The sequence below is a fragment of the Hippoglossus hippoglossus genome, chromosome 24 (genome assembly GCF_009819705.1).
Source record: "Hippoglossus hippoglossus isolate fHipHip1 chromosome 24, fHipHip1.pri, whole genome shotgun sequence".
Classification (NCBI taxonomy): domain Eukaryota; kingdom Metazoa; phylum Chordata; class Actinopteri; order Pleuronectiformes; family Pleuronectidae; genus Hippoglossus; species Hippoglossus hippoglossus.
Genome location: NC_047174.1, coordinates 18554898 through 18581157, shown reverse-complemented (window position 1 = coordinate 18581157; position 26260 = coordinate 18554898). Strand labels below are relative to the sequence as shown.

Genomic DNA, 26260 nt, shown 5'->3' with positions numbered 1-26260 from the left:
AAAAACTATCTTAAATTAGAGTTTTGCATTTAGTTCAACTCAATATTAGTAAAATAAAGTGTCTTATATTAGAGTTTTAAATTAGTAAAGTGTCTTGCCTTAGACGTTTCGATCTGGTTTGACTTAAGGAAACTGAGTACAACAAACAGCCTCACCTGAGTTTGAAATATATAGCGTGACTCAGAGTCAGAGACAAAGAGCAGAGTAAACCGTGCTCTCCTCTGCACTTAGTGAGAATACCTTGAGTCATGTTGCTCCATCATGATGATGGGGGGGAGAGGGGGGGGGGGGCGCCGAAAAGAGCGGGCGCGAGAGGGGCGGGGTTTCAGACGAGCGGGCCCCACTAGTGCGATTCACCAAGCTGCGCTGCGCACGTTCGAGGGCGTACGCGCGCGCCAACGATGTTGTGAATGAGGGGATGGGAGTGACGTCAGCGGCCGAATGTCAACAATGTAGCGGCGGAGAGAGGGGGGGGGGAGAGGGGGAGGAGGCTCCAGTCCAGAGGAACAAACTGCGGAGACGGAGCGCTGCACCAGCACGCGCACACACACACTCACTCGCAGACACGCGCGCACGCACACACGTAACACAACAGACCGGAGAGACGCTCGTGTTTTGTTGTGAAGTGAGAAAAGAGCCGAGGCGCACCGACGCGGGGCGAAGAAGAAGAAGGAGAAGAAGGAGAAGAAGAAAGAGGAGAAGAAGAAGGAGGAGAAGAAGAAGAAGTGGGCTCAGCGCAGCTCCGAGGAAACGACAAAGAGAGCCATCATGTGAAAGAACTTAACGTGGGAAACGGACGACAGGGCTGGAATACGAGCGGAAGAGAAAGTCAAAGGTGAGCCGCCGTGCACGTTTCTTTACGTCCCCCCTCTCTCACGCCGACTCGTGTCTGCGTCGCGTTATTTCTGCGAATCCTTCAAATCTGTGCCTCTTGTTGATATGCGCCCACAAAGCGAGTTGAAAGTTGGTGTGGAAGCGGCGCTGCAGCCGGGAGACAGCCCGCTGTCACACACACACACACGGGCGCAGAAGTGACTTGTAGTGAAAGAAAGAAGGGGATGGATAGGAGAGGACAGGAGGAGAAGCCCTGCGTGCACGGCAGCTGGAAGCAGCGGGCGGCGGTGCGGGTACTGAATGGGGTGTAATGCGCCGGGGTGTGAACGCGGGTTCAGGAGTGAAACACAACTCTGCACCACATCCTGTTGTGCTTTGAGTCAACGCGCCGTGTGCGCTCCCCGTTTTTCTCTGTTGTCTCTGTTCGTGCAAAGTCGAGGCGTTGCTGGTCCCGGTGGAGAGCTGGACACGCTGCTGCTGCTGTCAGGGAAAACACTCCAGAACACAAACACGACAACACAACACGGGAGCTGTCACTCGGGAGCGTCATTAAACGTCTCCCTGAGTCACTTCATCCATCACATTCAAAAAGGAGCATGCTGTTGTTATTTCACGCTGCATTTGTATTGACTTTCGATCGTTGCATTTGTGGTTACACCCCCTCATTAATATACCTTGTGAAAAAACACAATCAAAAATATTTGCTGTGTAAGGACGAGCCTTATTTGCTACGACAGCCAATGGAATCCTCTCATCTCCCCACGGTGCCGTTTAACAACCCGTATTTTCGTCGTCTTTAGTCTTAAGCCCTTATGTTTAAAAAAAACAAACAGACCAGGAGCAAGTTCGACTACCACCAGAAGCAAATGTAAAGTGATTAAACTCCCACACACATTGGTGGCTCTGTAGTCCACTCACAATGGTGATGGAATAAGGCGCTGCGCCTTTACGCGCGGTCCTGCTTTGTCATGAGAATTGATGCTGCAGTCGTGGCTTAGTCAGTCCCTGTCACTCTTATTGTGTAGGAGTCAGTGTTGTACTATATGATGCAAGTCGTACATAACGGTTTATGTTATATGTTTGTATACATTTAAATGACATTTGTTGGGAATCACATTTTTGCACATTCGTTTTTTCTAGTTAAAAACCCTTTTAATAAACCAAATTAATAGCACATGATGTTATGCAACTTGTTACAACCTTAAAGAGAAATAGTGGAGTTTACATTTTTAAATTGGATTATAGTTTTTAAATCGGCGTCCACGTTTGCTTTGCTGACTCGGGAACATGAGAAGCAGCGTGCATGTGTCACACACAGGCTGCGGGGATGTTTACTGTCAGAATCAGACCGCAGGATAAACGTGTGTGTACGTTTTGGGGGTTTTCTGTTGTTCGGTTCCCCGAGTGGCCGAAGTCACCGGGGGAGTGGAGCGATGCTGTCACTAATGCGGTGATACAGCAGATTTGGAGGGAGCGGTGTGGCGTGCACGGGCATCGCAGCCTCTTTGTTAGTGCTGATGCAACGCGATGATGCCACCGGTGGAGGGAGGGGGTCGCGACGTTCCCCCCCCCCCCCATCCTCAGGCATCCCTGTCATCATCATCCAGTGCAGCCTTCGTCCCCGCACAGAGTGATGACATTGAGGATGAGCGGGGGAGTCACGCAGCAGCAGCGGAGACAGCGGGACCGGTGCGGGATGAGCTGCCGGTGCGTGCGCGAGTCAGAGACGCACCGTGCACAGGTTTCGTAGTAAACTCCCCCCCCCCCGTTGTCACCGGAGAAGCTGATGATATTAAAAACGCTCAGTGACGTCGCTCCGCTTTCGCAACACGTGTGCGGCTGCAGCACCCATGCGCAGTGTCGTGCACGGCGCCTTTTGTTCTGTACAGTATCCCCCCCACCTCATGCACTGCCCTTCTTTTTTCATTGGCAATCCCCTGCTTAAATTGTTGGGATGCATGTGTGCGCGTGATCGTGTGTGTGTGTGTGTGTGCTGGTTGGGGGGGGGGGGGGGGGGTGACTCAGTCAGGCTTAAATGCCACTTCATCCAGTCTGCCAGCTTCTCCTGCTGTTGTCACGTTGCCATTGTCTGCTGTGTTATCGGTCACATTTGTTTATCTGCATCATATTTTACACTTTTGTAAAATAGTATGAATGGATCCAGTCCCTTCTTTACTGGTTTAAAAAGTGATTAATTGCTTTTTTTTTGGCTCATTGAGGTGATAACAATGATGTAAGACAAGATAGAACATTGTTACTCAAGAGCTGGATAGTTATGAAATCAATATTATAATAATGTTAAGATAATTTTGGCGTATGTACACAAAATGACACATTGCACATATCTAATGTTATATTGTACATATATTTCTCTTTTATAACACACCACAGCCAAGTCTTTGGATGTGAAAACCTACCTGGTGATAAAACCCGATTCTGATTCTAAAATAATAATAATAAATGTTTGGTGCAGAGAACTGTTTTAAATCAAACAAAACTTTACATTAATCCAAACCTGCAACAATCTGTCTTCATTTTCTAATCACATATTTAATTTGGGCAACAAAGCTCAGTGAAATAATATGTATGACATATCTCAATATCACAGTACGACTCCACCGGATGCCAGTAAACAAGGATTGCCCAGTTATTGCATCACATAGTCCTGAATTGCCTCTCTCGTCTTCTGCCCCGTGCATTATTATAAAAGCTGCAGCTTAAAAGTCGCATGATGAGTAACACAGACTGAGGTCTGGAATGACCCCCACCCACTTTCATTTTAGATTATTAATTGTACAGTTAACTCCCCCCAATCTGAGGAAATCCCCACATTGCCAGAAAAAAACCCACCCATGGCTTGTGACCTAATTGTCCAAAATGGGCGCTACACCCATATTGGGGTGTTTACCTCCCTAAAAAAAAGAAAAAGAAACTTTGTTTAAAGGACCTAGGAACTGTTATAATTATAGAAAACCTTTTGCACAGTTTTTTTAAAGCTTTCTTCTTCCTCTTTTCTGTCGCACCACAACTGAAAATGCATCAATATGAGCTGAGGAAGAGCCCACTGAAATCTCACCCAGCAACAGGAACCCACATGTTAAATTTCTATTCTGACCTGTAGTGTTCAGGTCCTCCATTGCCACAGAGCTCATAGTAATCATGTTTTATAGCACTGCACTTCCTGTCAAGCTAATTGAAATGCTAATGACAGAAGAGTGTCCAAAAGTAACAAAGCACTTTTGGGTTAAAGATTTATGAATTTGCAGCCGAAGTATAGGACACGATAAAGTGATCTCCTGCTGCGATCCGAGATGGATTCCCCCTGAAAACAATCCCAGCAGTCGCCTAACTGCATCATATTTTATTTTCATGAGGCACAGTAAAGATAAAGCTGATCCTCCTTACAGAAATTAACAAAAAGCTGTACATCCACATCTCTCACATAGATTATTTCTCCCCCCCCCCCCCCCCCCGCATCATTAAAGGATTGTTTGCATCACTGAGGATATTTGAGTAACCCCCCCCCCCCCCACCACCAGCTTCGCTCCACATCTCAAGTCGGAAAAAAAGAAAAAAAAAACATGTTCCCATAGCTCTCCCACGTCAGCACAAAGGCATGTTTGACTGGGCTGCTGCCAGGGTGAGGCGTACATGGAGCAGCACTGCTGGGAGAAATCTAAGATCCTGCACTTTACACCAAGGGCTATTGTTCCCACCCCTCCACACCACCTCCCTCCTCTTCCATCATGTCATGGCCGCTCATTCTTCCTCTACTGTCGTTCACGGCAGTGATGTGCACTGGTGTTTTTTTGTTTTTTTGCTCGCCATGTGAAATCAGATTGTATTATCCCGCCAGAGCCATGCAGCTCCCGTCAGTCTGCGGTTCCAGAGTCAGAGTGTTTCTCTCTCTCGCAGTGTGTTTGCTGCTCAGTTGCCAAGAAGATATCAAATCTAAACCACCAGAGGCACATTTGTAATTGCTCAGCTTTTGTTTGGATGTATTTTTTTTTTTTCATTGGGACAAGTAAATCATCCTGATGGTTGCGTCAAACCTGTTTGATGATCTCACAGACTTGTCCTACTGCCTCAAGCTTAGCCTTGTGAACTCCTTATACTTGAGTAACCCATCCAAGTTTATAACTGTGCAAGACCCATTGAACTAGTGAAATTATGCACATGTGGCCCTGATAGCTTTGGAAGTAAAGCACTGGAATAGTGGAAGAGGGAGGGTATAGGAATGAGGTGTTTGTGAAGTGGCGCTTGGTGAACAAAGAGAAAACATTTAGCATAGTACAATGTCCTTTTTGTACTGGATTACTACAACTACTACAACGAGTGGCAAGAGGAGGGAGAGCACTGCCGAGGTCTGTTTGAACGTGCACGCTCTGAACTGGGGTGGGTTCAGTGCAGAGGTGCTGCTGCTTCCTTTGGTCTCCTTATATTCAGTGAGCAGGAGGTTGTACTGCTGCTGAGCCTGGCTCCACTGCTGGTTTGACTTGCACCTCAGCTCCTCAGTCAGAACAAACTCATCTCCAGCAATTTAGCTTATTCATAATAAAGTGTAAAAGTTCTGACATTTGTGAATTTAATTCTGAGTTTAATATTACAACTTTTAACTTAACGCAATAAGTGATAACGTTATATAATTCTTTTTTTTTTCATAATGCCGACTTTGTAGGATTGTTTAAACCCATGGTTTGATTTCAGTTTGGATTTCCTCAGATTTCTGTTCACAGTTCTAAGAATTCTGACAATTCTTACAAAATATCAAGTTAAGCCTTCGCTTCACTGACATTTTCACACACATGCATTTCACAGAAACCAAATGTTGTTCCTTGTGAGCCACATTTATTAGGAATGTTTTTTTAGAAATTATTTCAATGCTCTGTTTGTGGTCTTCATCCTCCACTGAAATCAGATGGTAAATTTAGCATTAGAAAAAAGTGTCAGTGTCAAACTTATCAGAATTGTGAGAATTGACTCTAACCTACGTTTTTTTAATTTCATTTAGAATTGACTTAAATTTATCCCTCTAACATAATTCTGTGGATTCTGTAATAAATCTGAATTCTGAAGAGTCTCACAATAAATCAATAAGTTGAACAGTATTTGTAGCAATATTTGGAACTTGGTTTTATTAAAATATTTCTAAACTTCTTCCACATATTTTAAATCTAATTTGAAATTCTGACAAAAAGAAAAAAACTGTCAAAATGGTAAGGTTTTTCATATCAGCTTTAATTTTGACTTTATTAGACAAAACTCAGAAACAATCTGTGCTTCAGTGTCTGACTTAAAACATAATGGCTCATTCTTAGGAATCTGAAAAAGGACTTCCTCACATTTCTGCTTTTGACGTTGTTTCCTGATAAATGGTTTGCTTTTAATTTCAGTTCTCCCTTCAGGAATCAAATTCAGTTTCCTAATTATCTTCGGTACGCGTCAGTTTGTCTGTTGTCAGTTGGACAGTTCACAGAGTCAGTTCACTGACTTTGGTGTGAGTGATATGTGTGCCACAGTTTCCGATGGGAACAAGAGTGGCCACAGAGCCACATGAAGTGCCTTTACTGTGTTAGATATTCACCTTGGTAACAGTAATGGCGCCATTATTACAGCACATAAAAATGGCGCCTCCTCCATGTATTCATGTTGGATTTTCTTAGGGTTGCAGTGCTTATTCATAGTAAACACTGTTGTCTGTGTACTCCCCAGAGCCCACCCCCTGCTGCCACTGTAGAAACAATATGCAAACCATATCAAATTAGAGCAGAAAGCCAGAGTAAATAGTGTGTCTCTTGGTTTAGGCCTCCTTTGGTGTTAGCAACTCTATGTCCTCTCAGGGAACACTGAAGCACGGTTGTAGTGGCAGTTACAATTTAAAGTCCCGCACTTGTCTCGGCAGCTGCTGAGTCACATAATGTGGATGCTCATGTCGAAAAGATAAAGAGCCACTGCTGCACTGCGACCTCACACAGTCTCTGTCTTGACTGTCAGTCCTTTATTCATTTCTATGGTTTTTGTGATTAACTAAGAGAAGTAGCTACCAATCAATCAATTGCATTTCTACAGACTAATTTATGTTAAGGTTGTTTACAGCTAATAGTTTCCAAGGTCAAGATTGAGCTTGAAAGCTCAACATGTAAGTTATTGTGGATTAAAAGTCCTGTGTTGCCAAGCTGGCTCCTTAGTGTGACATTGTTCAAAAAAAGGACCCATGAGTCCAAGATGTGTTTTGTGCCTTTTATTAATATTTAAACTTAAGGTTAAACATGAAGGTTAACAGAAAATATTGCAGCCCTACTTCTGCCTTTGTGTGTAACTCGTAAATATATAGTGAAGTTATGGCATCCTGAGCAGAGAATGAAGGCCCACTCCCTGTGTACGCTTTGATCCGAGTTTCTGTGTACTTTTGTCTTGGTAAGTGGTTAGGGTGCATGTGCACAGTGTAACGTCTTTCAGAGCACCTGAACAGTGCAACCACACTTGTAACCTGCCAACCTCAGTGCTCTTAAAACAGAAACCAATGGCTACACCTTATCTTATTCTTTTTATTTATACTGACTATGGGCTACACACATCATGTTATGGCTATGTTAACGATGCTAGCTATGCTAAGCACAGCTTGAAATTAAGCTTTAAAAACATGCTCAGACACCAACAGGAGCACCAACCAACAGATGACAAGCCACAGATCTATTTTAAAAGTCTGCTCATAGACTGTATATAGAGATGGACGTCATGTCAGCTCCCAAAAGTGAAGCTAAAATCACATTTATCGCCCCCTGGTGGCTAGCTGTGGTATAAACTAGGTCATAAACCCTGCCTCCTTCATGTTAGCAGCATGGAACGTGGACCAAACTGAAATAAAAATCAAAGTACACATTCACTTTAAAAGCCATGCTTTTGAAATGACTTGAAATCTGCAGAAAGAGTGAAGTAGCCCAAGTAAAACTAAATACTGTAGAAGGATTGCATCTATTGACCCTACTTTTTGAAGTAGCACAAATTAGACATCTGTGTAAATGACGATAGAATAAACAGTGTTAATTTTGACCCCACCCCCCCGCCCTGCACAGGCAGAAGAATGCTGTTCTGTGCGTCTTCGTCTGAAATCTGAGGTCATATCCTCATATGTGACACCCTTTTGTTCTGTTCACTGACATCGCAGTACCCACAGAAACAGTGGAAGGTTACCAGTTGTCACTGTTTTTTCCCTCGTACTGAGTTGGAGTTAAACTCGTCACACTGAAATGAATATGAAATATGACACTAACCTTTTACACACGTTGCTGATGAGGATTAAAATTGTTGGCCTTAAAGCAGTTGAGCAATTCTACTTTGTGTTTATACTCATAACCCAGACGGACACAGCAGAGAGGATTGGATGTCCACGGGTGATGAATATGATATCAAAGAACATTTAAGGACATTTGTGAGCTGAGCCAAAAGTTTATCATCTGATTACATGCTGCAGTTATACATTGATATCACAAGCATCTGTAGACCAATATTTTCTGCTGATATTAGACAATACCCGATGAATTGTTGATGGTGTGTATGTTGGCAAACAGAACATTTTAATTACTAAACATTCCAAAGCTGTTGTATTGGAAGAATTTATTGTATGTTATAAAATTTAAATTCAAGTTTAGAAAGCTCAACTTACTGTCATATTCTGAAATAAAAAAAAACTAAAAATTCATCCATTCCTTACTTGTAGAAGTCTGACTGTGGTTTACTATATAATTGTTTTTCAAAAAGGTCATAAATTGTTGCTTTTAAAGATGTTTGGGGGCCATTTATTTGACAGTTGAAAATATAGAAAGAAAGAAATATGACATTTGATCCCCAGGCCACTGTGAATATTGCAGTTCTGGGGTCTGCACCTATGAGGCCATCAGACTTCCTGGGTATGGATTTCTTGGATTTTCTCAAGTGTTATTATCGGCCTGAAAACCACGCAATCGGTCAGGCTCATATTTTTGACTTATCTTTCCTTCAGCATCAATCTCATCTCTCCTCAACTTCACTGCCAGTGATCATTCCCTGTGTCTCGCTGAGTTACAGTGGCTTTGTAGTCACTGGCTGTAATTCAAACCATTAGCTGTAAGGGGCCAAATGAAGCTAGTTCCCATCTCGCTAGAGGGCTTGATGTTTCCTGCCAAGGTCATTATGTGTGCCCCCCCCCCACCACCCCACCTCTCTCTCTCTCTGTTCTCTGGGTCGATGGGAAAAAGAAGTGGCGCTCAGTCAAGCATAGTGGAAGGTATTTCAGACAATCAGCGGATTGCTGGTACGGGGAATGAGATCATTGTTTTAGCGAAGGAGGGGGAGTGAGGGAGGGAACTGGAATGACCCCTGGCAGGACGTTAGCCAGAACGAACGCGACACCGGCTCTGGCAGACGTCAGAATTCCTCTCCAGATGGATTTATTTGTACTGCTTTGCACATTAGAGACACCTTGCAAAAACAAAACACTACCATTGTGAACCTCTGACATCTGCGAAAGATGAATACGGTATAAATAGAAAGTAATAAGCGTGCTGCTCTGAGGCTGGGGTAAACAAAGTGTCAGGCAACAACAACCACTGATCATTAAGTACACACGCCCAAGTTTGATCTCTTGTTTGTTTCGTGAGCGCACACACTTTAAAGAAGGCAGAGAAATGCTCCATGTTCACGCACTGTATATCATTACAGCTCAGCTTTAACTTCAACAATCACATGAGAGCATGAACTCAGCTGTGCGGCATAACTCTGTAACGTGACAGTTCACTCCAAGCACAACAAAACATATAAAGATAACAGTGAAGAGTGGTTGACGCTTCCCAGATCAAATCGCAGTTTTAATCATCTTAATAGCTTTTAATTAAGACCTCCAGATTAAAGGCTTGGACACATTTCAGTCTGAGGAGCTCATGTTGTCTCATGCAGATTAAGTGCAGAGGTGTAGAGGCTGTTATTTGGATATTGAACCTTTCACCACAAGACGTTACCTAACTGTAGTTTGTCATTGTTACCATAATTGGACAGTGTAGCTGTTATGAAGAAATGATATCCCTCTGAACCCCAAGCAGTTTATGGGCATTTTATGTTTTTAACTCACAATGAGCTCATTTTCCTTTGCAACACAAAGTTCTGTTAGTCTGTGGAAACAGCACAATCATGATTGGATGTAAAGACAACTGTAAAACGTCTTCTGTGCACTATAAACACGGTTATAATGAATAAATTATCATGAAGAAAAAAGCTATTAGCTCTTCATGCCATGTATGTTAATCTGTGACTCAGTTGTGCTGAGGAGCAGAATATTAAAGAATCTTGTTTGTGCGGAAATGGTTGATTTTGGGAAAATATTTAAATGGGACGTGAAATAAAGGGATTTTGAAGAAATATCACTATTTTAAGCTCAGAATTAGCTTTTTTATTCCTGACAGGAGCTATTTGAAGGTCAAAACCTGGTGATAGTTTCTGTTGCTAAAGATCCTGGATGTGCCCTTCAAACCAGCCAGCCAGTGTTTTGGGATCAGAGGGATACACCATGAATGTGAAAGCTTGGGAAATGGAGTTGTGTTTTGCAATGTAGCAACTACATCATTTCAATATCGTACTTAAAAAAAACGTAACAATAAAATTTAAATTTTTTTCATCAGAGACATTGAAAATGACTTTAAAAGAAATTCAACAGCAGCGTCTTCCCTGAAACAGTACAAATAACCAGCGGGCAAAACAACCTCTGTAGAAAATCATTCTAGTGTATAATTCCAAATGTGCGTATGAAGAAGATTATCTACAAACCACGTATCTCTAAAAAAAAACTGTGTGGTGAGACACCACTTGAGTTAAATATGAAGATGTGTTTCCTAATGTGGGCTCACTGACCCTGCATAAACTGGGAGGCAGTTTGCAGCAAACCATGTCATATCTTCGCTGACATTGAAGCAGTGGAGTGTAAAGCAACAGAGTGTGTTGGGCGTGTGGTTTGGTGAAGAAGTGCAGCTGTAAAGGAGTTTGTGTCGCGAGCTGCTGAGGGTTGGAGGATGGGTGGGCGGTTGGGGGGCTCGCATGAGACCACAGCACAGGTGGTTGGGAGGGGGTTTGGGGTAGTGGTGGGAGGGGAGGTGGGCAGGGGCGTGGACTTGCAGTAATGTGTCCATTTCCTGCTCAGAGCCCTTGTGCTGCACTGTAAATCAGTAAGCTTACAACCAGATCAGCAGGATTTGCAGTTGGTGGCTTCTCGCCATTTCACAGCAGGCAGCCATAGGTGCAGATCCTGTCTGTGCACTCGAGTGGCCCACCGTGCCATAACCATGGGCCATAGCATGGAGCAGTAAAATAAATTCTACAGACAAAAGAAAAGGACGAATCACCTTAAAATAACACTTTCATTAACTGCATTTTGAGTCAATAGGTGAAACTGTAGACTATGTATTTGTTTATACACATTTAAATTAATTGCAAAAAAAAGCATATTAATATTGAATAACTCTGCAAAACCACAGATTCTGTTCAGTGGTGTTTTCCACCAATCAAAGATGACAGGGTATCAACCCAGACCTGCAGTGTTAAAAACAGCTTTCACACCCATGCATCACAGCAAACAGCACATCCTCACTTCTCTGTGTAAATGCATCATCTTCAATAATGTACTAAACATACTGTTTATATTACATAGGGTGTCTGCAGAAAATGGAACCACACTTAAATTCACTATATCAGATTTCAGTTTTTTTCATCAAGATCAATGAATTCCTATCTGAGAAATCAATCAGAATGTTGATAAACGCCCCATCTCACAATGTCAAAGATACAGAAAATAAAAAGTCCTGGGTTCGCCCCCTGGTCCAGAATTTAACAGATTCTTCTTTGGGTCATTCCCCACCCCTCCACAAACTTTCAAGGAAGGTGGTCGAGTAGTTTTTGCCTAATCCAGCTAACAAACAAACAAATGGGGGAGGAAAGGAAAATGGGATAATAACACCAATCAGTAAGCAAAATCACCTAACATTTTATTGCCTTCATGATACTGATAATTGATTTATTTAGCCTAGAGTATTTATGAAGTAGAAATGTAGCTGAAAGTTGATGATAATTTGTATAATTGTGTAGGTAACTGTGTATGTATTATCTTCTGACATTGTACTGAATAAATAGTAACCAAAATCAGACAAAAACAGTTTGAGAACTAAATAACTTCTGTTTGACCTCATTTTCATCTCTGACATTGTAAGTGGACTTTAAATTAAAATTATTTGGTCAAACTACAATTTCCAAGGGTTTTGGTTTTGTTAACATCTTATTTTTGTGTCATTAAATAAAGAAATGTTAAATACTTTCTAATCACAAGCAGTCATCGATGAGTGTTGACAAAATAAAAGTCTAAAATTATTTTTTTAAATCGTTGAATCTGGTTAAAATCAATATGACGTATCTGAAAAGACGTGAGCTTTCAGCGCCTGTCTGGTTTTGATGCTTGGTATTCTTGGTGTAGCTCTCTGGCCCATACAATTCTAGATGTTGAACATCCAGTAGTTGCGGCTTTCATATCAAAGACGGAGAAGAAAGATTGGGAAACAAAGGCAGACAGAGCAGAGAGAGTTTGCGCGAGCAGAGATCAATAGTCGTGGCTGCATGAAAGGCTGTAGGAGGCAGCCATTTAGATGGATTACAGTAGCACTGCTCCCCTTTCATCTCACTCAGGGATTGTGTCTTGAGGGAAGGAAGCAAATTGGTTCTCATCATGCTTAGCAACTGCTCAGTCTGATAGCTGAGTCTGTTTGAACACCATGATGTATATTCCTACAGCGTTATATACATGAGGAACATTTATGCTGCGCTCTAAGCCAACTATCGCAGTCATCTTCCCCTCCATGCGCGCAGTGACAGACCAGAAGCGGTCTAATCTATCACTCTGCACTCTGCGGCTTTTCGGGAAAATGTGATTCTTCAGGGCGCCGCTGTAACCATCATCGTATCTGACACAAATGTGCAGCTGTAAGCACACGCTCAGGTCGAGCTGTTTGATCAGTCGACACCAGTGGCAGAATTATAACAGATTCCACTGCTGATTTGAATCTGAAAGTGAAAGACACCAGCACAGACAGACACTCACTGCTGTTATCTCTCACTGAGTTACAGTCAGGACGGGATTTACTGTAAACTGCTCTGTGATCAACAAGTCCTCTCACCCAAATCACCATATACTGTAGTTAATGCAGTCTATATAAAGCACGGACATTTGTTGTCATGGTAACAATGATACGACCTGCAGGAGTGTACCGATGGCAGAAGTACCAGACTTTTGTTGTCATGGTGACAATAATGAACATGCACTAAAGGTCGTGAAACAGTCATGGTTTAGTTAAGTTTGGGCGCAAGAAATACTTGATTAGCTTTGGGAAAACACTTTTTGTTTGGGCTAAAATAAGTTCTTGTTAAGGTTAGAGAACCTTTGGCTGTGGATAAAAGAAACAACATCGGTTCCACCCCACTTGAACCTTACAGCCGCCATAATAACTCCACTATAGGTCGCCAGAGAATAAACGTAACAATGGGTCAGAATAAGGTGCTTGCACTGACGACCTATGGAAATTGTGTTTTTTAGGAGGAGAATTTCAGTCTTTACTTCTACTTGCTTACGTAGTTTCTCTGTTGAAATAAGGCTAGAATAATACGGGAGATAAATAAGCTGATTTATAATTACTATTAAATTGTAATATATAATGTAATATAATATAATATATAATTATTATTAAAAAAGGATTGTTGGAGCTCAGCTAATAAAATTTCTGTAATCCCTGTCAATTTATCAGTTTATTCATAATTGTTCATTCTTGACCTTGATGGTGGTAGTTTGAAAAACAATGGTGCAGCAGTGCTTTCAACGACATCTGTGGATGGAATTTACATGACAACTAGGGAAACCCTCTCCATTGACTAAGACTGTGAATGAAACTTCTTTCTTCTAGAAATATAATAATAATCTTGTAATTTCCTAGAATCCAAACCTCTGTTTTCTTCAGCCAATGTTACAAAAGCTGCAGTGGTCTTAAGAGACATTTGAATGAATCAAATGTTTGATATTTTTTAAAACAAATTGGTCATTTTTCTCTTTTCATGGTTTTCCTCTTCTTCCTCAACAACTGAACAAACTCTGTTTGGAGGATGACTTTGAGAAAGCCTAGGAAAAAAGCAAGAAGTGGATCTTGAGTATTTTTTTCAAACTACTGTTTCCAAAATCAAGAATGAACTTTCTCGCTTAGCATTTAAGTCAACAAGTCTAATTAAAGCTACACATTACTATTTTTAACAAATTAATTTCATATCTCAGGAGCACAAAATTCCTGAAATCAAATAAAATCAAAGTTAATCTTTGTTTATGAGAAAACCACCGAAGTCACTGGAAACAGAGGTTTTTTTAACCCTGAATTCAAAGGGACTGAATGACTATTTGAGTTTGTGCTCAAATGTTTTACATTTTATAATACTAATAATAAATTTCTTTATAGTAGACTTTTAATACCAGAGATGTAGCTCAAAGTGATAACAGTAAAACTAAAAATGAAATTGTACAATAAAACAAGGATGAATGGAAATATATTATAATTAGATAATAAAAAGGCAATAGATAATAAAATATATTCATAAAGATGATTAAGAATGATATTATTTAAAGGCCAAAATAAAAATGTGAATCTCTTTTAGCACCTTGATAGTATGTACAAGTTCCTACTCTGCAGCCATAGCTTCTAAAAGACACCTGAAAAATAAGCAGTTTTATAACAGATGATAAAATCCAATAAAACTCTCTGGTTCTACTCTTCATGTTAAAATGTTGTCCACCTCGACTGTTGTGCATGTCTCTGCAGCTGTCCTGTGAGAGTGGATGACAGGACGATCTGTCCTCACGCTGCAGGGACGTCCTCCCCATGCACCAACGACCTGCCAATCATGTATCTGCCCTCACATCTGTCTGGCTGACAGTAACACAGATGTGTCAGTGTGACTGAACGCCGCTCGTGGATAAATGATCACTAATCACTATCGGAACATGAAGGGCAAGTCTGTGAGTAGCGTTGATACTGTAACATACGTTTAGTTTCGACATTTCAACACATTATTTTTACTGTTGACAGGAAGGCAGTTTTTTTATTTTTTCCTGTTGTGGTTAGTTTGTGTGAAGCCGAGGCAACATTTTACACAGTGATGCACACAAACACAAAAAACAGACTCCTGCTGTTCTTTGATTCTTTATATTTATATTAACCTATATTTAACAAAACTTATTTATTTTTGATTTAAGATAATTCATAGATTCATTTCTGCTCCAAAGCAAAAAAAGTTCAAAAGTGGGTTTTAAAAGTTAAAATTCTTGATTTCAGCCGGTGATTTAAGGCTGTTGAAGACTGATTATGTCACTTGTATGTTGTCAAACAACAGGAGAAAACTGCATTCTTTGAAACTAATTAACTCTTGACAAAGTGCATTTTTAACTCTTTAATTTATAACAAACTGTCACAAAGGAAATACAGCTTCCTTCTCTGACTTCCTTTGCAGGTGCAAGAATAACAACTGTTGTGGGCTTTAATATTCAAAGTTAATTAATCCAACTTTCTCTCTTATGTCTCTAACAAGCGTCATGCTATGATTTACTCAAGTGATTTACTGACAAAATAAACAAGGGAAACCTGCATTTTAAAGCCTTTCCCTCCTATAATAGATCCAGGAAAACTATTTCACTAAATTATGCTTGTTAAATGGGTGAACTACATCTCTAAAGTGACTTGTCGCTCACAAATGTCTTTATGGCAGCTCTCACGTGCATTGGGTATGTATTAAATGGGAGCTCTCCTATCCCAGCTTTTCCTAAAAAGTCTTCAAGCAAACACAAAGGCGTTCTTTGTTCCCTGAACTGTTAGATTCATAGCCAGAGTTTGTGGCTTAGTGTAAGTCGTGGAGTTAGATTGTCAGAGTACTTAGCCCAGACCACGTGGAGTGCTGGCATCTGTGTGTCACGCCCTGAGACTTGCTCAGCGTGGTGACTTTTACTTTTGACGGGGCCATGGTTGTGGCACGCTGTGCTAGTGTAGTAACACTGCTGCCCTCCCCCCACTGTAATATACGTAGATCTGAATTATTTAGAATTGCTTTTTCTTTACTTGTCCACTTATTTTATTGAAAAGATATTTTTTTTAATTTTTCAATTCTTAAAAAAATGATGGATTTATTAACCAGTTCAAAGCTCGGTGATGGAGAGCATACTTTGCTTGTTTTTTGTATTAATTGAGGAATTGTTGTCCTCTCCTCATTGGTCCACAGATGCCTGATGTTTTCATCTGCGGCCATCTTCCTCTCTCCTGTAGCGGTAGCTTGAGTGGCATTTAGGTCACGTCATTTCTCCATGTCATCATTTCTTCACCGAATCTGTCTCCACTGCACTCAGTTAAAGTTATCTTTGATCGATACACCAACTTTTCCACCTCGAACAAGCGCGAAAACAAGATTTTTTTCTAATGCTAGCTAGCTGTCTTCTTCTGTTTAATTATGCTACTGAACAAACAGAACACTTAGTCCAGGAGCTGACAGTGACCCAGCAAGTATGGAATTAAAATGAGCGAAGAAGAATCCAGTGAGAATCAGTGCTAATGTTAGTACGCTACTCTTGCTAGCGCCCCCTGTCTGGATGATGTACAAACAACACATTGGATCTTCTCCGAACTAAACACAAACATTCACTCTGACCACAGCCCCAGTATAACATTCTCCAGTTGGTTGGAACTTGACAGACACTGTTTTCTCGAATATGTCCGATAATGAGGAATGAGACAAAATAGTTGTAGTATCAGTGTACCTAATATTTCCTTACACAAAGAGCATTTAGAATTCAAAGTTTTGTGAGACTTTCATATTCCATAAACATCTGTCTAAGTTGTTTAATATTTCTTTGCTATTCTACCTCGTGGGGTGAGAAATCCAAAATGACTTCCTGCTTCCTGCTCAACTAAATAGAATCCTGTGTGGTTGTTAAAACAATTATTCAAACACTATGTGTATTGCTATTAGTATCCAAAGGGCTCTCTCTGTCTTCAAAGAGCATTCGAAACCCATTTTCATTTCGTCTGTGCATTTGTTTGTCAAAAATACACAAGGCTTTAAGAGAATCGAAATCAAGCATATATCCTTATTTATTTATATTTCCTAAGGCCTCCAATTAAATCCTTGCATTTTTTTTTTTTCTTAAGAAATTTATGAAGAAAAACAATTAGAAAACATTCTTTTAAAACGCTTTAAGCAAACGAACATTGGGAAATACATGAAAACTGCAGTTGTGTCATCTCCACTGGAACAAGTGATGTATCTTTGAACAAGGCAGCAAATGTAGAAATATGGAGTGCAGACAGCAGCCTGTCCTTAAAAGAAGTGCTTGTATTTCTGACTTGTAGGAGGTTTGTGAACTGCTTGCCCTCTAATACCGACTGAGTGTGTGTTTTACAAAGCAGGAGTAATCCAAGCACATAATTCACACATGGTGCATGTCTGGAAGTTTAAGTGCTATTGCTTGTTGCCTGGGTTCGTCCGTGGCCCCTCTGAAGTATCCGAGCTCAACTGAACGACTCTGTCTGCCTGTCTGCTTCCCATCATGCACCTCCCCAACCCCAGCCTGGCGAAAGGCAGTGAAGGAAGCCATTGTTCCTGTCACTGTGAGGCATGTTGCATGCACTTATGACACTGAGTGGGAGAAATTATTCCCATTATATCCCTGGAATGTCTTTGAATCAATCAATTCTGTATGAATATGCGGAGCTCTTTAGCCGAGAAAATCCTTCAGTTACAAATGTGCTTGTTTACATGTTTGAAATGAAGAGAAATAAATTATAGTATTGTTTAAAAACAAATTTAAAGGAGCTCAGATACGTTTTTAAATCAAAAATCAACACCTTGTTTTATGCTAAAATCCTCCCTCATTGAGGCATTTCTCGTTTTTTAGAAAAAGACCACCTCCAGGGTCTGATTCAGAAGTCTGATCCTCTCAATCAGGTTGTTAACAAATGGCGTTCAGAGCTTCTCTCCACTAATTCCTTTCTTTTCCTGCTGAGCTTTGATTGATGTGCAGCAAACCACAGCTGGAAAACCTTGCAGCTTCTCTCGTGGATTTTTCCGGCATGATGTAATGTTTTGATGATTCTCAATGTAGTGTGCCGTGTGCAGTGACATCAAAACAAAAGAAATATCCTCCCCCTGAAAAGGTGGACTCCTCCGTCTCGGCGGGCAGATCATTTATGCTTCACATACCACAAAACCCTTTGAATCCTCAAAGCAGGACGCGCTTTGCTTTTTGACATGCGTGAGAACGTCAGATTGTCTCTGTTCTCAAGTTCCAGGAGATTTGAGGCTTCCTTATCCTATTTCAGGATCTATAAGTGTTGCAAAAAAGTGCCTGTTCTTTTCTGTTTTTAAATCCTGAGCTGAGTCGTATGACTCTTTGCCACAGACACTCTAAACCGAGAGCGCTATGCTGTGGTCATGAAACACTGCCCTGTCCACCAGCGGTGAGTCTATTTTTAACTCTGCTGTATCACCTATCACGTCTTGCCAATCAATCTTTTGTTCTGCCACTGACCGGTTGTAAGGATTGAGAATGTGCTGTTCTTGTATATTTGTGTGGTTGGCCCACACGGCCACCCGGAGCTTTAACGTCATTTGTAATGTGGTCTCCGATAATTGGCAGTCTTGAAAAATGTGCAGACCTTGCACATATGGAAAACCATAAAGGAGTCTTGCACCATCATTCAAGCAAATGATGATTCTTGCCTTTCTAGTTTGAGCAGTTTATTAAAAATCTATAGTGTGATTTCAAAGCAGGAATACTAGTCTCTCCTTGATGATATTCATGAGGTTGCACTTAAGTTTTGACTCATGACGCTGATGGAGATAATTGAGTGAATAAAGAAAAAAAAGGGAACCTGATAGAGAACTTCAAATCCATGCACAATGCATGGAGCAGGAGTGACTGCTGGATCCTTGGTTCTCAGGGACAGAGAACCTGTCAGAGGCAGTACAGATTCAGATGTAACGGGATTGGGTTGCAGACGCTATGTGAGGACCCAACGAGCACTCGTTTGAGCCTGATAAACACAACTTGCATTCAAAATCACAGAAATCTTCATAGTTTTCAACGCAGTCCGATCATAGCCTACACATATTTTTGGAAATCAGTGTAATGCTCTTTCCATTGACAAAAGAACCCCTGTTGAACTCTCCCTTAGACATTTCTAATTTGAATAATATATGCTCCTTGCTCTCTTAAATTTAGACTCTCCCCTTTTTCTATTGGGTTTCTCTATCATTTTGTAAGATCTCGACCTCACTGTGTTAAATGCCTTGAGTTAATGTATGTTGGGATTTGTCTCTATACAAATAAGAAAAAAAAAGTTTCCACATTAGGTAAGTAAGTACCATTAAATGAATGTAGAAAACCCCCAGTGTGTGTAGAGTACAACATGTGTGGTAACCCACTCTGACAGTGACCTGACAGGTGGAAGGTGCCAACCTGTAGGACATATTGGTCGGCTATTTTATTTTAATTTATATTTTGTCATGGAAAAAAACAATTGTTGTTATGAGGGTTTTTTTGTATTTATTTCTGAGTTGCTATTTATGCCATTTGTGAATTTTCAGAGACCGGAGATTCCACACACAGCCTATAGGGCTGAAAGGCCCAATAAAAAGTTGCTGAATAAAACGGATTCAGACAGTGATTTGGAAGGTTCCAGTTGTTTGGTTCAGAGGTCTAGTGAGTGAACAGGGCAATCAGGACAACAGTGAACATCTTGCCAAGGCTTAAGCTCCTCTAGGGTAAAGCTCACAGGCCCGTCTGCTGCTCTATTTGTTTGGGTTGGTTATGATCCTCAATCTAGTCTGCTGCTGCTGCTCTGTTTTGCTCAGAGTTTTTTTTTCTGAGTATGACAGGGGAATGTGTGTGGGGTGGGGTCACAGACAGGGGTGGAGTGCAGGAATTCCCGCTCACTTGGCTCATCTTGCATTTTGCTCCACTGCTCCGCCGAGTCATTCCCACCACACACGGAAAAGGGGATGTTTTGTTTGTGGAAAAGCTGCACTCCCAGCGCCGCGCACACCATCCTTGTTCTTCAAACTTCTGGGACCTGGAGAGGCTGCACAATGTGGTGGGATGAATGCCGCTGAGTTCATTCATCCGCCTGTCAAGGGCCACTTTTTGCTTTTATTTTTAGCCAGAATTCATCAGGCTTGAAAGGCAAGGCAATTTGAGCCAAGCAGAGGGCTGCACTCCAGGTCCACAAAGTCTACCTTCTCCTCCCCATTTGGGAAAAAGCTTTGGACAGCGCTGCTCCAGGCCCGGGGTTTTGTTGAGTCATGTGAGATCATGTCCACAGAAACCCAGGAGAGGTGGGGGCTGAAGGTGGAGGGGGCTGCAGGGTGAATGAGGCAGGTGGGGTTGAGGCCAGGGGCAGCAGGGGAGCTCAAATTTGCTCACAGGCCAGCAGACAGCAGAACACGCTGGTCTTGTATAAGGTAATGTCTAGCGGGCATGTTGGGGTGGGTCGTGTGCACATGATTTATTTTAATATACTGCCGGTGTTGCCAGTGAGGGGTTGGATGTCGAGCCGGTCAGCTCGTCCCAGCAGCACTGTCACACTTCGGACGAGACCGGACTATTTGGACAAACCTGCCACAGACTCGTAAATAAACTGTGAAAAGAGGCAAGTTTGAGGCCGAGCCTGACCTGTTAATCTGCATGGTTAAATTGGATTTCCTTTCCATCCCCTGAAGGCTGTTTGCACTCATTTTCCTCATGCTGTCTACATGTGTCTGGACAAGCTCCTCTTACACATGCATGTTTTGAGCTCATCGCACTACAGGGAGGTCTGAATTTGGCATGTCATTCTGGTATTTAGCATTGCACTGATAGAGTATGAGTTGTTGCCTCAAGGTAGGCGTCTGTTGCAGCTTCATGCCCGAATGGATTTGTTTCTGGTTTAGAGAATGAAAAGTTTCAATGTCTTACCTGAATAATTAGACACTACTGGGACTGCAACTAGTTATTTATTTCATAATGAATAAATGTATAAACATTTTTCTTCACTCAAGTGCTTTGTTTTATTTATAAAATGTCCCAAAAGTAGTGGAAATTTGACAATGTATAATCATGTAAAACATAAAAACAGCAAATGAGAGGTTGGAACTTCAAATGTTTTACAATTGTGCTTAATAAATAATAAAGTATTATCCAAGAGTGTTAAAAATCTGTCCCAGAGGGGAAAGCCCAGGAAATAAATGTGGACCTCGTGTTCAGTGCTTTTTCTAAAACCAAAATAGTTGTTGATTTTTTTCCCTCTCAGTTGACTGATCAATAAAGTTTCTCAAGCTATAAATACTGTTGTTGCATAATTATGCAATCAATTGCGAAAGGCTGAGAGGATATAGAGTAGAAACTACTTCCTTTTCATGAATGAAAATGACTTCCACTGTCCTTAAAATAGAACCTATAATGCTTTTTAAACATTTCTTTCACACACATTGTTATAAAGTAGTTATAACGCACTCACAATTAATCCCTGTGTGAAAATAGCTCAGATATCAGACTGTTCTGAACACAAGGTTTTTAGTACTTCAGCTCGTCACAGATTCCTGTATCACTTCATCCGCATAAAGCACAGGTCATTCTCTCAAAACAGTCAGTAGTTAGTGGCCACATTGTTACCCATAGAAACCTTTTTATAAATGGAGTATAATTGAAATACGTTAAGTGTTATGTCACACTATAAGCAGGTTGTGGGAGTTTTTGCTGTATTTTGATGTACACTGAAGTGCTCGCTCAGCCTTTTTCTAGCAACTCGAGCGTCAGCATAGACAAAAGTAGTTTGGTTTGTGGTACCAGTGGTAGCTTACTTAGCCATGTTGGCGGCAAGGATAAAATCTTTGGTTCTGATTCAAATATCTCAAAAACATTTGGATCATTTGTACAGATATTTATGTTCCTTCATTTTTGTGAGTTTAGCCATTATCATTAACCATTAACATTGTCATTGTAAGAACCTTAACATATTGAAATCAGCGTATTTCTGTATTTCAAAGTGCTGTAAGTGCAGAGGTGTAACACAGGCTGTAGACCTGGTGTGCAACCAAAGCAGAGAGAGAAAGCATGACTATCTAGCATCAATAATTTAATCTGAGCTAATTTTGGACTTGGACTGGAATGGGATGCTACTATCAGGTTCAATGTTGACTTAATGGCTGGTAGCCAGTGCCAGTGATGGCCAATGACCACAGCTTGGGTGTGAAATCCACTCCAAGGAGGGAAAATTAATGAGCATTTTTTTTTTTTTTCTTCCTCCTTCAGTGGCGGCTTTTGCTTTTTTTACGTGGTAGATATTTTCTGTTGTGGGATTAAATTGTTTAGAGGGCAGTCAGTGTAATGGTAATTTTTATAGCCTATAAAACACAGCAACACTCTCACAGGACATAAATCAGACCAGTCTGTCTTCGCGGCATGTTCTTAAGCATGTTGGAAACAAGGCGGCTGCACACCCCTTTCCACCCCACCTTGAGCAATGAAGGTGACACAAGAGGAGAGTAAATGACCAGGGACACAGGGCAACTTTAATGAGCCCTGCACAAGTGTTATTTAGATTCCATTATACCGTGTCTTCCCACTCCCACTATAGCTGTCAGGAAGCTGTATATCCTCTGTGTGTTCATGTGAGACTTTTGTCTCTGGGAACTGTTCGCGTCTGACCCCGCTGTATTTCTCCCAGCGACTCTCTGATGCTTCATGTCAAAGCCAACTTGGTTTCATTTTAAAAAGGCCTAATTGAGGTGTGTCCAGCATCTCCAGACAGAGTGGACCTCTTTCAAATGATCACTTGCTGAGGGCAGAGTCTGTCACATTTAATTCAGACATAATCTTGCATAATTCTGCTTCAACAAGCACCTGGAGATCTGGAGCAAGTCAGTGAGCGAAGTGGGTCAGTGGAGGGCAGATATAGAGTAGGTGAGCTGCCATTAAAGGTTCAGTGTGTCGAATTTAGTGACATCTGAAGTTGAAGTTGCATGTTGCAGCTGAACACCCCTCACCTCACCCTCCCCTTCCAAACATTGAAAGATAACCTGTGGTAGCCTTCAGTTGTCATAAAAACTCAAAGGGTGTTTAGTTTGTCCAGTTTGGACAATCGTAAAAAACATTTTATATTCAATTTTTGCAAATAGATCCCTTTTACCTAAATCTTACACACTGAACCTTTAAACAATAAAGCAGCCAAATTACTTTGTGGAGCAGGGCTGCAAATAAAGATAATTGATCATTATGTAATGTGTTCCCAATTTGAAAAGGTTTAACCAGATAATTTTAACCTTATAAATTACTCTGGATTGTTTAATACTCTTCTATCAGTCGACTAAACAATTAATTTACCTCTATTAAAACTAGGGTTGGTAACTAGCAAGAGTAGACTACACATTGAAAGAATGCAACCAATACATTCCATCCCCTCCCATTGACCCTCTCATCAAAGCAACGCCCCTAAAACACATGAACACTCACTGACTGCTAGACGCCGACTTTTCCGTTACTCGTTTGCTAACTTCTGGCTGTCGTCTCTGCTTCAGTGGTGTACATCTCTCCGGCTGAAGACTTCGGTCATGTGCATGGCCACAGACAACTTTATTTATTGATGCTATCAGAAAGTGAAGAGGATTTCAACAAATATGGTGGAAGTGTTTCAGAAATAAATTACCAACCCTGCCTTTAAGTGTGAAGCTCCAAAAAACCTGGAGACTTCACTTTCCATAACTTAACTCAAGATCAGATCAGGGCAGCATTTAAAACAGGGAAATCAGAAGAGTTTGTGTTACGAATACTGAAGTACTAACTCACTGTCTGATTGGGGACCAAGCTAATTGTCAGTCAGCGAGCAAGGTTGCCAAGAGAGAGCCACGGTGATGGACAAGTGCTCTCATGTTCCCAGCTTCTGTCGCTCCCCAAATAGCCTCGCAAGCAGTCACTACCTCGTCAAGCGCCCAGCACCAGATATCTTGCAAGGAGACCCTAATGAACTTTGCTGTGTCACTTTCAGGCCATTTCTAAGAAAAGAGACTTTTTTTTAAATGACTGATGTCTCCTTTTAGAGCCAAAGCCCTGACTAGATTTATTGTCCTCTCAGTGTCTGATGTTGTGTAGCGTCCAGCCTCTGCTGCTTGTGACCAGGGGTTTATAAGCGGGTCATCACCCCCCCCCCCCTCCAGCTGTCAGCACTGTAGCCTGTGGTCAGTCTGTTGCTCGGAGCTTACCCATGTTTCACCCTTTCAGTGTGACATCATAGACTTGCTCGGCCACCATCCTCCAGCTATGGAGCTTGTCTCAGAAGCATGGAACTCTGTCTTTCTCTTTGTTCTCTTTCCGTCAAACTACTTTGTAGATAAAAAAATATATATATATATGAAGTATGTTCTGTCTCAAATGATTATTGATAAAAAGGGTTCATTAATACCTTATCAGAAGCTGTGGCGTTGTAGTGGAGTGCTGCTAAAATTGAAATGGCCATTCCCAAAAAGGATGTGGCTCTCCAGACTCCACTGGATTCTGTTAAGGATGCTATCTTCACTCAGACTATTGAGGCATGCAAATTCCTTCTGTGTTGTCAAGACCATAGGCTGAAAGGATGCTTCTGAAAAAAGGATGTTTGGAGCTATAGCCGTGGACCATGGGAAAAGCAGAGATGGAAGTGAGCGTGGACAAAAGCGGATTTTCTTTTCCGTAAATCGGAGTTTAGTTACCTTCTGACACAGAATGGAAGAAGGAGCCGGCTGAAAAATGTTCCATAACATGGTGGAAGTTGGGGTCATTGTTCTGCCAGTTCATTTTCTGTACCACAGCCCTGGATCGGAGGACCCATCACCATGGAAACCATTATGTGGGGCAATTGGCGGCAGAGCACTTTAGAAATCTCTTTGGAATATATTAGGAGCTGCAAAGGCCCCACTCCCCTCATCTTCAACCTCTCGCCATTGTCTCAGAGTTTACTCCAGGCGCTGTTCTCAGAATTTCAGACCGCGGCTCAGGAATGTTCAACCTACAACCCATCTCTATGCGGGGATGTAAAAACAACCCAGCTTATGTCGGCTGAGGTTTGAATTCTCAAAAAGGAAGGCTGTAACACACAAACCTTCCAATAGTGAAGCTCCACTGCCCCCGAATTCTCTCTTTTCCTATTTTATACACAAGAAATCCAATTAAAAAGATGAATTTCATGACTCATACATACTCATGCCGTAGCAGTGCAGAAGTTCAATTTTGACTTGAAATTAAATGATTTCAGTTGCAGCGCTAAATAGAGACACGCTGTTTTTCCTGATGTAGCAAAACTCTAAATAAGACGAAGACTTCACATGTAGCAGTTGTGCTGAGACTGAGATTTCACAGAGAAGCTGCCACAGATTCAGAATGCCCATTGAACCACTCTGAAGTGTTTTTATTCATCTCTTTCACCTTTTTGCCCCTGACACATTTCCCTGTGGTCTTTTGTTGAGAGTTTAGGTTCTAAGATTGAAATGCTCAGCAATCTTCAGCTCTGTCACCTGGGATCGCTCAAAGGCATTGGGTTTACTACCACTTTATCTTTTTAGGTAAAAAAAATGTTGGGGATTTCTGTGTTACAACCCGATATAGCATATTTTTATTGTGCAGGAAAACAAGCTTCCTAAAGATCTAACCCATCTGGCTGAGGTGATTAGCAAAAGCTGTGGCAGATGGTGCCACGACGAGATTCTGCATTGCTTCAGGGCTGTATTAATCTGCATATACGTCTGACAGCCATGTTTGGCAGTGAAAAGAATATATATTTTTTGGTGTGTTACATGACTGAATGGGAGTGTGTCAGTCTTTTCCTGCAGTGTGTGTGAGGTTTCTCGTGGAACCGGCTCATTTGACTGGGACCCTCAGGATGTTTTTGTTAGGGGACGAGGGGTGGGGGCGGAGGGCGGAGGGCGGGCGGTATGCGGACATTCCCCTCTTCATCTGCAGCAAAAACACTAAAAGTGAATGAGCCACACAGCAGTGTGCCCCCCCCACCCCTCCACTCCTTCTCAATGTTGGCAGCGAGGTCTGGAAATGTTGACACACGGAGCTTAGAGCAGCCCCAGAAACCCCAAGAATCCCCCTGAGAAGTCGCAGGGCGGGAGGGTGAGGTGGAGCCTTGGAATGCACTTTGAGGAGTCAGTCACTTATTTACTAGCTGAACTCAGTGAACCTGGCCTGAGTCAGCCACTTCCACCACAGTCAGCCTGCCCCACCTCTCTCTCTCTCTGTTGTGTTGTTGAAGCTACCCTAATGTCTGCATGCCCCTCCTTTCACCTCCTTATCCGCAGGCACTTGGCTCCTCATTGGCCGCCA

The 26260-nt window shown here is 41.7% G+C and overlaps 1 protein-coding gene across 2 annotated transcripts in view; it reads left to right on the top strand.

Annotated features, from left to right (window-relative positions):
- The first annotated feature begins 510 nt into the window (after positions 1 to 510).
- bach2b (BTB and CNC homology 1, basic leucine zipper transcription factor 2b) overlaps positions 511 to 26260 on the top strand; it is a 94359-nt gene continuing 68609 nt past the window's right edge. Inside the window, exon 1 of one of the 2 annotated variants that reach the window (XM_034579621.1) lies at positions 511 to 835. The gene's annotated coding sequence lies outside the window, so the exon portion shown is untranslated. Of the gene's footprint in view, positions 836 to 20383; positions 20574 to 26260 lie in introns of those variants that run through there. The other variant, XM_034579622.1, reaches the window with a different exon arrangement.